The following is a 14,031-nucleotide window of genomic DNA, read 5'->3' as shown; positions in this document are numbered from 1 at the left end:
CCACAAACACAAGTGGACAGGGAAGCAACCCAAGCCACAGACTCTGCCTTCTCTTCCCAGCTTCCAGGCTCTGGAAACCTGGGCCTTGCAGCATGGAAGGTGTTGTGCACTCCCACAGGTTCGCTTGGCTGTCTTCCTATCTCACCGGTTCCTGTGAAATCATTCCCCAAGCGCCTCTCCTGTGACTTGCCTAACTCAGAGCAGATGGGCACCCACACACCAGTAACCACTCAGTGCCTGCACCCAGGAGCGGCAGGATGTCCTTCCCTGCAATACTGCTCACTACTGCCCCTCTGTCATGTCCTGCCTCCAATCATCCAATTACCATCTGTCTCCAACCCATGCTCTTCTTTGTCCAACCCAAGACCTCAAAAATATACTCCCTTGATCTACGGATTTAAAAAAAAAAAACATAAATTCACAGATATAATTCCCAAGAATTTTACCGCAGATCTGGAACACATGGTATGTTTCTGATCTTATGGTTCTCTCCGCCGCTGTGCGGGCCACACACTCAGGAGTCCAGTACTCACATGTCTTGATATGACTCAGTCTAAAGAAACAATATATCTTTCCTCTCGCCTGGGATCAAATAAACCACAGAACTCCAGGGTCGCAGCCTGTCCAAGAGGTTTCACTCAAAGAAACAGTCCAGTAACATAACCAGAAATTACTACAAACTATACTGATCTTACCTTGTGTGATGCATTACCCACTGCAACCCAATTCCTGGTCATCCTTCTGATCCTGTTTCCTCACGCCTACTCTAGAATCTCTCCTTGTTTACTCCTGACTTACCAATTTGTAGCCAAGTTCTCCCTTATACAAAATCCATCACTACCCTTCTCTCTCTCTCTCTCTCTCTCTCTCTCTCTCTCTCTCTCTCTCTCTCTCTCTCTCTCTTCTCCCTCTCCCTCTCTCTCTCTCTCTCTCTCTCTCTCTCTCTCTCTCTCTCTCTCCTCTCTCTCCCTCTCTCTCTCTCTCTCAGCTCTTGGGTAAATTAACTAGGTTAACTAATCAACTAACTAGCTAACTAATCATCTAACTCCTAGAGGTCTTTCACTTTCTTCTGCTTTGCCCATTAATAAAAGTCTCTGCCTCGAAGGGGGCAGAGATTAAGGAAAAGGCAAGGGCCTGCTCTTCCCCTATCCCAGCAGGAGCACAGAACAAACTAAAACACTTACGCAGCAGTGATGTGAATCTGATTTCATCCATCTTATTAAACACCGCCCTTCTCACGCACACTGATTCCACTCACCCCTCAGAACACCTCTCGAATAGCATCAAAGCTGCTGTGGAAGCAACAACTAGTAAAAGCTGGTAGAAGCCCAAGCCAACACTGGGACACCGAATCACGTGACCAGAGCCTGCTATCTCCTCTTTGTTATATACAAACCATGATTAGTTATATATCAATCATGACTATTAATTGAACTTATAAAATTGTGCGTCAAAGGAAAGAGAAAGGCCTGAACTGAAAAATACTTTTTCATAAGGGACACTGGGAGAGTGAAAGTTCGTCAGAATTTCTTGAATAGAGGAAAATGTCTCCCAAAAAAATTACACCCTACAGTTTGCTATTACATATTTCTAAATAAATTTTTGGCTCTCAAACTTTTTGATGACTAATTTGACCCTCAATTTTCTAGATTCCGGGATGATGAACATAATTTCCAACTACCAAGTATGCAGATGTTATGACCATTGGGAATAGGAATAGATCCTATGATAAATTAAATGTCAGCATTCTTGATTGTATATATATATATATAATTGAAATACATATATACAATTCAATTTGAACTTTTATATTTATAGATTCTTGTGTTTATGCAATCAGCACACAATTGTTTCCATTGTACCATTAAGACTATAAGATCATGTTTGTACCCCCAGAAGAAAGAATGCTGTCCAACAAGCTAACCAGGAAGAGCACTTCTTATCTAAATCACCAATCATGTCTAATGCCATGTGTAAATTTTCACTTAATTTTTTTTAATGAAATTTCTAAACTCCTACTGTTGTTCGGTTAGTGTTTTTTTTTTTTAATTTTTGTCCTGGCACATTATTTTCACAGAGATAAGTCTTACACTGATGGTAGACTACCTTTTAGACAAACAGAGACAGCTCCGTCAAACATTTGCATTGTAAAGTAACAGGAGAAATATTTTATATTAAAACATTGTCTATGGTATGACTAGCTAAAAGCAGGAGGCAAGGTGTTAAGTTATACTATACTAAGAAGTGAATGGGTTCAGGCCACTAGAGGCCGGTAGAGTGGAACCAGGGACAAGACAAAGGCCTGGCCAAAGGGAAGGAAGACATAGAGCCATCAAACAGTATGGGCAGACAGAGGTGAAAGCAGCTATGACTGATGTTCTCTTTATTGGTTTGGCTTTTCATTGGTGCTGTGTAATCACAGCCTTAGTTTGAGGAGAGAGTGGGCAGTTTAAACAACAACAACAACAACAAAAAAATTCCTGTATGTCGCTCTGGAGGCTGAAGACCTACATCAGAGTTTCACATGGTCGGAAGGTTTGATGAGTGCTCTCTTCTCTCCCTGATTATGTCAACACGCGGCCTCTTTGAAAAGAAGAAATCTATCCTGTGTCTCTACCTTTAAGGTCATAATTCTATCCTGAAGGCTCTAGCGCCTGATGTAATCATCTTCTCAAAGCCCCATCTCCCCAAACCATCATGTAAGGGCGTAGGTTTCCAACATTTGAAAGAAACAATCAGGGCAAGTGAAAAACAGAGCGGGAGCAGGTGGACAAGTGGTACGAAGAGTGGAGAGAAGGATGGTCTCACCTGAGGAAACCCAGGGCAGAGACGGAGCAAAGGAAAGAAAAATTCCATAGAGAGGCTGGAGATAATGAATGTGGCATAGAGCCCAAGCTTCGGACAGAGCATTGGAGCTGGACAGTGGCTTCACTAGTTGGGAAGATTTAGAAGCCTCTTAGAAGCTGGGATTTATAGCACATCATGGGGCTCAGATCCCTGGCTGTATGTTGGTAGTGGTTGCCATAATGGTGAAAGTAATGGAGTGACTATTCCACGTGTTCCTCTCTCCAGGCCCTTTGGCCCGAACACCACAAATGTACACAAAGTGACCTGTGGAACCAGGGCTAACACTTCTGATATACTCAAAGAAACACTCTCTAATGCATCATTATCCTGATGTACAAAAGTTGATAAGAAAAAAACTATTCTTGTCACTTTTTTTTCCCCAGAGAACTTACCAAAGAGGCATACTTTTGCATTACACATCAATGCAGTATAGAATCTCTCTATATTGAACATTAGGAACCATATTACAGTGCTTCCCTTGCCTCAAAGATCTTGGGAAAACATCTCAGTTCTTCATTTATGCCTGAAATGTGACATTAGCATGGCGTGGTGCTATTATAACGAATGTCACCCAAGCTGAACAATGTGCCTGGCATCTTCTGTCCTCCTGCCTCCTTTCCTAGCTTTTAGATATCTTCTCTGTCACTCATATTTTCCAAATGATATTTAATGATTTTCCAGAGTTCTGCATTTCTTTCCTGGTAAGCTGGTTTTTATTTATTTTTATTTAATTAATTTATTCAGTTATCCCATCACTTGTATCCCCCCGTTCCTCCCTCCCTCCCTCCCTCCCCTAGGACTGTGACTGAGGGGGAGCTCTTCCCCCACTTTATGGTCATAGGCTATCAAGTCTCATCTTGGTAGCCTGGTAAGCTGTTCTTTCAAACTCCAATCTTTTTTTTTCTACTTTTTAATGATTCTGCGTGGGTTTCGAATCATGCACCCCAATCGTAAACTCTTCACCAGACACAGTTCTCAATATGTACAGTACAGCTTGGTGCAAATAGTTTTGCAAATGTAGCCCTGCAAGCCTGACAGATCAGCAGATAACAAAATAACCTGTCCAAGCACTGTGTGTGTGTGTGTGTGTGTGTGTGTGTGTGTGTGTGTGTGTATCCTCCTCTTTCTCCTTTCCATTTCCTTTCCCCTCTCCCTCACCCTCCCTGACCCCTCTAAATTATAACCGCTGGGTTTTTTGTGCTTGGTTACAGTAACCAGCACAAATTAACACAATTCTTCAGTGTCTAAGCAAAGTGATAACAGTTATAAGGTGCAAATTTCTGTGAAATTATCACTAAAAGAGCAGATCTTACATGAAAGCACTTGGCTTCTAGCAAGTGCATGTAGACACATGTCCCTCCGGGATGCATTTCATTTCTTTCTCTTGTATTATCACAATATATGAACTAGTCTTTTGTTTAGTTGCTTTAGCTACTTAGGCTTCTTTATTCCTCCAAAAAGCTTTGTTAACAGGGCCAGCTGCGTGAGGCCCAGTACAAGTGAAAACACAAGGCTCTTGCTCAAATAGTTTAAGGATTTTAAGACAATGGCACCTGAGAATTAAGTCAGTGGTGTCGCCTGGCGTTTTAAATGGAACATTTTGTGGGACTGGGGTATCCATGTGCAGGAATCCTGCACTCATTGGAGGGCATCGGTCAACTTCCTATTTATATTTGTGATTCCAGGGAATCACAGTACCTGAGACTAAACCATTATCAAACCAACTCTAAAAGACTGAATGAAAAACTAGGCCCTCTGCCTAATCATTCTTACTGTATTGTATGGGGAGAAAAGGTAGACCTTGGGTAGTGCAAATGAAGAGTGTGCCCTCATTAGAAAGCTATTTTACATGATGCACGTTAGATAAAATGAAGGATGTAGTGGTTTGAATGAGAAATGTCCCCTATTGGTTCACATATTTGCACACTTGTGACCAACACCACCACCACTACCACCACCACCACCATTGCTTGGGGGAGGTTTAGGAGATAAAGTCTTATACAGGAAGTACATGACTCGGGTGGGATTTGAGAGTTCCTGGTCTCACCCCACTTCCAGTTCACTCTGCTTCATGGTCACAGGAGAGGGTGTAATCACTCAGCTTCCTGCTATTTTTATGTATAATTTATTCATATTACATCCCGATTGTTATCCCTTAGCTTTCCCTTTCCCTCTCTCCCTCCCTCTTTCACCCTATGCCCCTCCACCATCTGACCACAGCCTATCAGGTCTCATCAGGATAGCCTGCATCCCCTTCCTCTGTGTGCCCACATGGTCTCCCCACCAAGGGGAGGTGATCTAATCAGGAGCCCCAGAGTTCATGTCAGAGGCAGACCCTGCTTCCCCGACAACTGTGGAGCATGCGCTGTCCATTGCTGCCATGCCTACCTCTGGTTGCCATGCCTCCCCCCAGTGTGATGGACCCGTAGCCCTCAGGAACTGTGAGCCAAAATAAACTTTTTCTTCCAGAAGTCATTTTCAGCTGTGGTGTTTTGTCACAGTAACAGAAAAGTAAACAATAAAAAGGCTGAATTCAATTAAAGGATATTTTCTCCGAAATTCTCATTCTTTCCTTTAGACATTTGTTTCTTTAGAGACTCTTAGGAAAGTCAAAGTGGTAAAGGAGCCCCCAGCAGGTGTTAGTCTCTAAGTAACGGATTCTGCTATCTTTCTAGGAGTCCAGGGGCTGGTGATCATTGCAGATGTCTCTCTCTCTCTCTCCATACACGGATACCCTCACCACCAGCCTGGGTTCTCCGTCCCCACACATATCTCCCTGACCCAACTCAGCAAAGCGTTCTACTACGTTGCCTTGGTTTTTTGTTTGTTTGGTTGGTTGGTTGGATGGTTGGTTGGTTTGGTTTGGTTTTTGGATGGCTGGTTGGTTTTGTTTTTACTACTGCCAAGTTCCACTCTGCAGACTTAGTGATTCCTCTGAAAGACAATGGCATCTCCAGAGATGGCTTCATATTAATCAAAGGATGTGCAAGTGTAGCCTTGATCAGTTGAGATTCCGCTGTCAAGTTCTTAACCTTCTCTATGGAAACAGTTGCTCCTCCAGAGATGGGCAATTTTAGTAGAGGCTGTCATCCAGATGCTCAGTAGAACCATCACCTCAACTGCTAGAGGAACTAGAGACCTCTATGTGGGAACCCCCTCAGATTCCCCTGCGTCAGAACCTCCCCTGGGCTCCTCTTACATAGTCAACTACCTTTGTAGGATCAATTTTCTTAACCAATATATTTTATTACAACTTATTAACCGAGCATACGTCACTTATAACCCGACTAACCAAGACAAAATGAAATGAGGATTAAGGAACACAATGGCAAAACCGTAAGGATATCAGTTCCGAGGGGCAATTCTCCTGGCTTAATTAGGCAGGATTTCTTCTGCTGGAACCTGGAGCAACCAGAACCCAGAACCTCAGCAGGAGTTGGAGCCCCAAAGCCTTCCCTTGAGCTATTCTCTCTAGGAGCGTCTCAAAGTGGAACGATGAACAGTCAAAACTTTCCGAAGTCTCCAAAAGGCTCCGCCTCCAGTTCGGGGCTCATTTATATATCTCCTTCCAGAGTCTGTTCACGGGATCTTTTCAGCTGGCAACAATCAAGCTCCCGCATGAGGTGGTTGGTCTTCCAGTGGATTAACCTCACCTGTTCTCTCACAAGACCATTCCAATCCCACACTTGGGATCCTAAAAAACAGGTTTATCTCTCCTTCATAACTTCTCTTCTGCCAGTGATTTGTCTTTCTGAGTTTTTATCTTTGGGACAAGATCGTAACTAGAATTAGTAATATAAAATATGGTGTTTTTTTTCTCTTTTGAAATGTGTTGTCATGGCATTTATGACCCAGTAGGAAACAAAGTACAGTACCAAACACGTCATGGGAAATCATCTCACTGTAAGATTTCCAGTTCAGATTTCCTGGCACTGGAGAGCACGTGGGGTTTGGGGAAGTATCTGTCCTCATAGGTGCTTCCAGAGATCTGAGTGCCAAATCTTTTGATGTCTTATTGCTTGCCTGGGTCACTCGATGGCCAGGTCCCAAACATCCGGCTCATGATGCATGACTCAGGGGACTGGACCTGTGTGAAGCAAATAGCCCTGTGAGCCGAATGGAGGAGAGCCTGCAGCAACCGTGTTCCAAAATGACATTTTCTTGGTCAGGTCAGAGAGTAGCCCTCAAGCAGGAAGAAGCTGCAGGACAATTACATAAAGCTGAACTTGGTAGGGTTGAGGCTGCTGCTAGACACAAGGCCCCAAACGCCTGACAGAGGTTCCACAGGGTGCCAAGGAGGGAGAATCTGTAAAAATACGACCCACAACTCCTTATTTGTACTTTAATTTTCACCTGTCTGGAACAAAAAGCCAGTTATCAGTGTAGCCCTTTCTTCCTGTGAAGTCTTATCTATGTTCCAAATCAGCCCTTATAAGAAATTCACATTATCCGTCCTCACCCAAAGTCACTTGATGGGTAATCCCTCCAAGGGATTTAAAATACCTCATGAAAAAAAAACAGCCTGAGCAACTTTTATTTATTATTAGATAATATCAATTTTCTAACTTTTCTTTTGATATTTTTAGCATATGAAAGATCACTGACAAGGTCACCTTCAAAATTAAATTGTTAATAAAACTAAACCAAGTGTACTAAAATGTTGGGCCAGAGTCACTCTGACATTTATCAAATATTTCAATAACCACATATGTGGCTCCAGGAAAGCTTCTAGCAGACAAATAAAGAGGGTTTTTAAATTTTTATTTGGGGGTGTTCTGAGGTGCAGATCTTCTGATCTGGATGTTTATTCCTGCTGTAATGGTGCTTTGTGCAAGTCATTGAGCGTATTTTCTCATCATCATGACCTCCAAAGTGTACACACATCTCTCTCTACAGGGAAGATGATCTTATCTCTCCTTTTTATTTTTCAGCTATTTATAAGTTATCTTCCCAATATAATATTTCTAATTGTAAAAAAAAAATTCCACTCATAGTCAAGTCCAAGGAATTAGATCCAAGCCTAACGTAAAGGTCCTGCTTGTCACCTAGGATAAAAGTCTTCATAAAGTACATTTATAATGCAAAATTGCTTCACCTGTCTCCCACATAATAGCTTGAATGGCTACTTCTTCTTTTCCAAGACATGTGACTGAGTCATGCGTTCATCCCAGGCACTCCCATGCTACATGCCTGTCCAAGAGGATGCGTGTACCCACAAGCCACTGAAGCAGGCACATCCGCCATGCAGCAATTGAAGCTTCACTCTCTCTGGTTACTGAAAGGATTCCCAGACCATTAGCAAAGAGGGATGGTAGAAGTCGGCTTACTCATGGAAGCATGCAATCTAGGTGTGGGTAAGTCTCTTCTTCTACTAAGAAATCCACTGGACTATAAAGAGTTGTGTTTGGGATCCACAGCTCTCAGGATTCCTGGAAATCTGCTTCATGCCTCATCCTGCTCCAAGCTCACTAGAAACAGAAACTGTGATGACTTGTGCAAAGACTTTTTGAGAAAAATGGTATCGGGGAGGAAAGTAAGGATTATATACAGCAGATGATTCTGTTTCTCTTTTTTGTTTCAGCTTTTGACAATTTGTTAGAGCGTATACTATCTTTAATTGCAAAGGGCAAGGGTAGAGGGGGGGGAAGGTAAACAAAGATGCTATTGAGATTGGATATGGGTTTCTCCCTGGTCCCATGGGAAGTGTGATAGCAAACACTGTGCCGCAGTTTTTCCCATCTCCAGGCAAGCAAGCCACGGTTCTATGCCCTGTGTCAGCTTCCAGAAAGAAAGAACCACGTCCAGGAAAGAAGGCCTCTTTACCCCTGCTCTTTCAGTGTTGCTGAACCATGTTTCTAGCCAACCAACTACACCATTCGCTGCCGTTGGCTTGTGTTCCAATCACCAACTCATCACTGTACACAGGCCTCCAGCTATCTACTTCCACCTACTCCCCCTTCCCCCCCCCCCAAAAAATGACTAAATCAGATCACTGTCTGAAAAACAACAAGGCCCACCTGTCATTCAGTTCCCTTTTTTTTTTTTAATTAATTTATTCATATTACATCTTGATTGTTAGCCCTTCCCCTGTTTCCTCCCATTCCTCCCTCCCTCCCACTTCCCCCCTTCTCCCCTCCCCTATGTCTGTGATTGAGGGAGACTTCTTCCCCCTATGTATGCTCTAAGATTATTGAGTCTCTTCTTGGTAACTTGCTATCCTTCTTCTGAGTGCCACCAGGCCTCCCCATCCAGGGGACATGGTCAGAAAAGGGGCACCAGAGTTCACGTGAGAATCAGATCTCACTCTCCACTCAACAGTGGAGAATATCGTGTTCGTCGGCTAGGTCTTGGTAGGGGTTCGAAGTTTACTGCCTATTTCTCCTTGGCTGGTGCCTTAGTTTGAGGAGGACCCCAGGACCCAGATCTGCCTGTCATAAAGTTCTTCTTGTAGGTTTCCAGGACCCTGTGGGTCCTGTTATTTCCCCATTCTTCCATGCTACTCTCGCCTAAAGTCTCAATAGGATGTCCTCTCCTCTGACCCACTTTCTTGGTAAGTAAGGTTTTTTATGCGACTCAAACAGCAAGCAGTCCTTGCCCAGCTTGCACGTAAGTACCAGACTGAGTAATAATGAAGCAAGCTCAGGCTTTTGTCTCTTTCATTGTTAGTGGCAAGCTACTCCCAAGATCCCTTATCTGGGAGCCAAGGGAGGGGCACTAGTGAAACACTGGCATGTGAAACAGGGACAGGTGGTACTTGCCTGACACTTGCTCCAGACCCATGCTGGATCTACTATTCTCGCTTTGTAATAGATTCAGTGCTAGGCCCAAACTTACTCGTAGCAGCATCCAGCTCAGAATGGGAAGGTATGAGTGACTGGTCCCTTGGTATTAAGCAAATAGATGTTCAAATGCTACCATGGCCTAGCGGAATGTGCCTGTGCTATAAAATGGTATCTGATGCTCTGTACCAGTTGGCATGGCCTTATTCCAGGGCCTTTGGCTGCAATTCCTTTACTGAAGCTCCCCAGAAGGAGTCCAAGGAGGGTCCTCTTCGAGAGCTATCTCCAGCACTGTTGGTTCTGCAGGCTCCATAGCCCAAATGGTGGTGATGCTTGTTACACGGCCTGAGCTTGCCACAACATCCTTTCTGTTCATGGATCCACTAAATTATCGATAAATGGAAGATATGCTTCCTTCTAACATTAGGGAGAGTAAAGTTGGGTGAAGGTGCTGCAGCATGCCTTCCAAAGCGTGAGGTCTATCTCTTAAAAAATCATGACTGCAACAGGGTCCTGAATCTTTTCATTATTTGCCTTGTTTCATCTGGGATGTCCATGTCTTACAGAGATAGGCATTGACGGCCTGTGGTTTTGTTTGGTTTTGTTTCATCGTATCTAATGAATAATATTTTGATACAGAAGGAATGCTCACAGACCAGGGCTGACTGTGCTGTGGATACTATTGTCTGCCCAGTGGCAGTGTGAACTGCTGATGCTCATGTCTGCTGGCTACTGAAAAGAATGAGTTCGTCGGTTTGGCAGCATCGTGCCAGCTCAGGGCAGGGATGCCCTGCACAGATGAAGAGGCCACATTTGGCTAAACAGCTGGGCCTAGTCACAGTTTCATTAGCCGACTGCCATTTGGTCATGCACCATAAGCTTTTGCAGGAACAAGACTGGTGCATTAACTGGGGGATGGAATGAAAATTACCCTCCCCACATCACTACCTTTTTAATCTTCCACCATCTTCAAAAGTGGCATTGTTACCTGTTCCTTTTTGTCAAAATGGAGATAGTCTCTGGGGATTCTCTGGCTCTGTAACTTTTACATAAAAGGTAAATGAAATAAGAGCTAAATACCCTGATCTTGAATGTGCATTCATGGATAGAGGTGGTGGACAGTGGGTGAGTCTTTAACCTCAAGAAACAGAAATAGACAAAAGCCAAGATTCATTTTCTTACCTGACACCAAATATCTCTGTTCTAACAGGGGCTGAGTGAGAAACCTTGAGCTCTCAGTATTGGGATCAGTAACGACAGAACCAGCAGCCCTTGGAATGTTAGGGCTTTTCCTTCTGCGAAGAGTTAAGTTAGCCTAGGAGTTAGTAGTGGGTGTCTAAGGGGAGGACTCAGCATTACTCAGTGGTAATTATGAGTCTTTTCCTATGGGTTTCTGGCCATTTCTTCAACTGCTGAGTTCTATGTTCAATCATGGCAACCAAATGAAAAAAAAAGAACAAGGAAGCGTGGCTTTCCACCAGAGCATCTGCTCACATACCTGTAGTTCATTTTGATCGTGAAGTATAAAATAATATAAGCAATGCAGAGTAAAATACATGACTGTACAAGATTTCTTATTGATTGCTTTGGAATTTTGACAACTGGGGTGTCATATCAGTTCCTTTTCAAAATCATAAAATACATTTAAAATACACTGAAGTGCAAATTCTGTTCCTTCTCATGAAAGCAAAAGCTGTTCAGTAGGCATTTCTGTAATTATGCAAATGTCTTCTGCCTTCGTGGTACCACAGGAAAGCCACTAGTCACATGGCTACTGGGTAATGTAGCTAGTGTGACTGGTGAAATAAAGTGGTACTTACTTTTGAAACACTGCGTGTGCGCATGTTCTTTCATGTGCATGTGCATACATAAGTGTGTGAAGTGTGTACATGTGGATACTGGTGGCCAATCTTGGATGTCACTCCTTAGGTACCGTCCACCTTGGTGTTTAGGGGTGTTTGTGTGTGTGTGTGTGTGTGTGTGTGTGTGTGTGTGTGTGTGTGTGTGTGTGTGTGCCTTGTTTTTTAGACAGAGTCTTTCATTAGCCCAAAGCTCACCAAGTAGGCTAGGCCATCTGGCCAGCCAGCATCTGTCTCTGATTGTGCTATATAGGGAGAAAAAGCACCTACCACCAAACCCAACTTTTTTTTTTACATGGGTTATGGGGATTAAGTTAAAGTTGTTATGCTCACATAGCAACCACTTTACTGGCTGGGCTGTACAAACAAACCCCGTTATTTTATTTCAGAATTAGTAAGCCATACAGTACAACTGGTTGTTATTGCCCTGTAAGGTACAGGTGCCTGGTTGGTTTATATTTTGAAAACTTCAGTAGAAGCACACACACAAAAAAAACTATTTTCCCACTGTAAGTTCTTAATAAGGATCTGCATCATTATGTACTCAGGGAGGACATAAAACACAGGATGAGCCCAATTTAAAGCTGTGTAGGACAAACAAGACAAACATGTTAGAAAGATAAAAGCTAGACAACATTCACGAAGTCATCACGAATGTTACTAGGAAGAAAACAACAACAAAAACTCTGCTATTTCAACTGAGCAGGCCACTAAATAAGGAGAAAACTGAACTAAGAGAAGAACTTGGTGTTTGTTGACAAAAATTTCAGGCTAATCCTTAGGACAGAAGCTGCTGTCTTCCCTTTGGTCTCTTGAGGAGTATCAAGAGTTGGTATAACTTCTGGAATTAACACAAAGGAATTCAGATGTTGCCTTTGCATTCTTGACTTTCAAGTTCAAGATGGGCACATGAGCTGGCCTTTCATAAATTTGTAGGATTCCAACTTCTCCAGGTCCCGCTGCATCCAGAGAAAGACAACAAACTATTTTTCATGTGTTAAATGAGAAAATTGGGACAATGCCTTTGTGGGCAGCAAGAACACTAGATCATGTTGTGATCAGCTAAGAGTCATGACCTTGGAACACAGACAGTAAGCAATAGTGTCACACTCCAGCAAATGGGTGCCTGGAAACATTCCTCTCTTCAGTCTCCTGCACATTTGCCTCCTCACACATGAATGAACTGAGCTGTACGGTCGTCACCTCCATAGCTCACACATGATATAACATGAACAAAGAGTTCTTAAAGGTTTCTCTTTCCCCTTTTGCTTTTCTTCCAACAAAAACTACCCATGACCACAAAAATCTCCCTAAATTGTCTATTCCTTAACCAAGAGGGGATCTGAGCTTCTTTGGCAGGCAAGTGTTGTAAGTTTGGCTGAGGATAGTACAATGGATTGATAAGTCTAAATTAAGATGCCACAATTTCTACATTCGCAAAAAAAAAAAAAAATACCAATCTTTTTCTACTGGAAAAAGATTCCCATGGTTGGTGTTTAAAGTGATGTTCCTATTAGTTTTAATGAACTCTCAACCAAGCAGCTAAGTCATTATTCAACTGCATGTTAATCTGTGTCTATCTGAACACCAGGAAGTACTTTCTCTCTGAAATTCAGTTCCTTCTACTTAGCTTGTAACCAGTCCCAACTCAGGCTAACAAACTTTGAGAGTAAAATTATTCAACTCCAAGAGAAGCCTATTTCCATACGTTAGTCACTTGGTGCTTGTTTTGGGGGCTTGTTCAATTATATCAGTTCAGCTTCAACGATTTTGTCATATGCGGTCTCGGTTTGTGTTCCTATGGTTAAGATTGGATTCTGTTTCTCACTGGAGCCCACCTAAGTCAATCTTCTGAAAGCCCTGACACCACGGGGATTGCCTAGCCACATTCCTGAGACATCACAGATTATGTTCCCAGTCCTGACCCGTGTTTGAAGACAATGCTTTATCAACTAGAATGATCGGGTCGCAGAACAGCTCCCAAAGAGCTGGTGACTTGTCTCAAAACGCTTTTGACCCATTTCTAAAGCTTTAATAAAAAGTAAAATCTGTGGTCCAGGTCAGGAGACTAGCAGGAATGCAGAAGGAATTCAAGGGAGTGTGGAAAGGAATGACAGAGAATGCAACTCCGGGTCTCTGTGTCGGGGAACGGGCCTAGATGGAACCCTTTGGCCAGAGGTACACGGCAATGGAAGCCAAAGTTATTAGTGAATTCCAAAGGTAGGGGAAATGTCTCTGTTTTATATTGAATGTTGCTTGAAACAAATGGGCCCTCAGCCAAGGGTGTGGACATCCTTTTCACTATGAACCTTTCCCCTTTAATGACATATTTTGTAATGGGATTTGACGTGTAATACAAACATAGTTCCCAAATGCATGTATTATCCATCTCAGTTGCTAACAATACTAAAATTAGTTTCTCTGTTTTTCCCATTTTAAATCTGTACTGTCTTACCAATAGCCACCCACTGATTTTTCAAATGTTAATGGTATGTGTTGGCTGACTGTATAATACCAATTTTCATTTTTAGTACCTAGGGACATTT

General features: G+C 42.9%; 1 protein-coding gene across 3 annotated transcripts in view; it reads right to left on the bottom strand.

Annotated features, from left to right (window-relative positions):
- Nucleotides 1-14,031, bottom strand: part of LOC311608986 (uncharacterized protein) — a 94,015-nt gene that overhangs the window by 65,891 nt on the left and 14,093 nt on the right. For 2 of the 3 annotated variants that reach the window (XR_014783210.1, XR_014783211.1), the window contains exon 3: nucleotides 6,295-6,928. The exons of the other annotated variant lie outside the window; for it this stretch is intronic. The gene's annotated coding sequence lies outside the window, so the exon portion shown is untranslated. Of the gene's footprint in view, nucleotides 1-6,294; nucleotides 6,929-14,031 lie in introns of those variants that run through there. 3 annotated transcript variants of the gene reach the window in all.

The sequence above is a fragment of the Acomys minous genome (genome assembly GCF_964271855.1).
Source record: "Acomys minous genome assembly, chromosome: 11".
Lineage (NCBI taxonomy): Eukaryota > Metazoa > Chordata > Mammalia > Rodentia > Muridae > Acomys > Acomys minous.
Note: the sequence above shows the minus strand (reverse complement) of the source record. Positions and strands in the feature narration are given on the sequence as shown.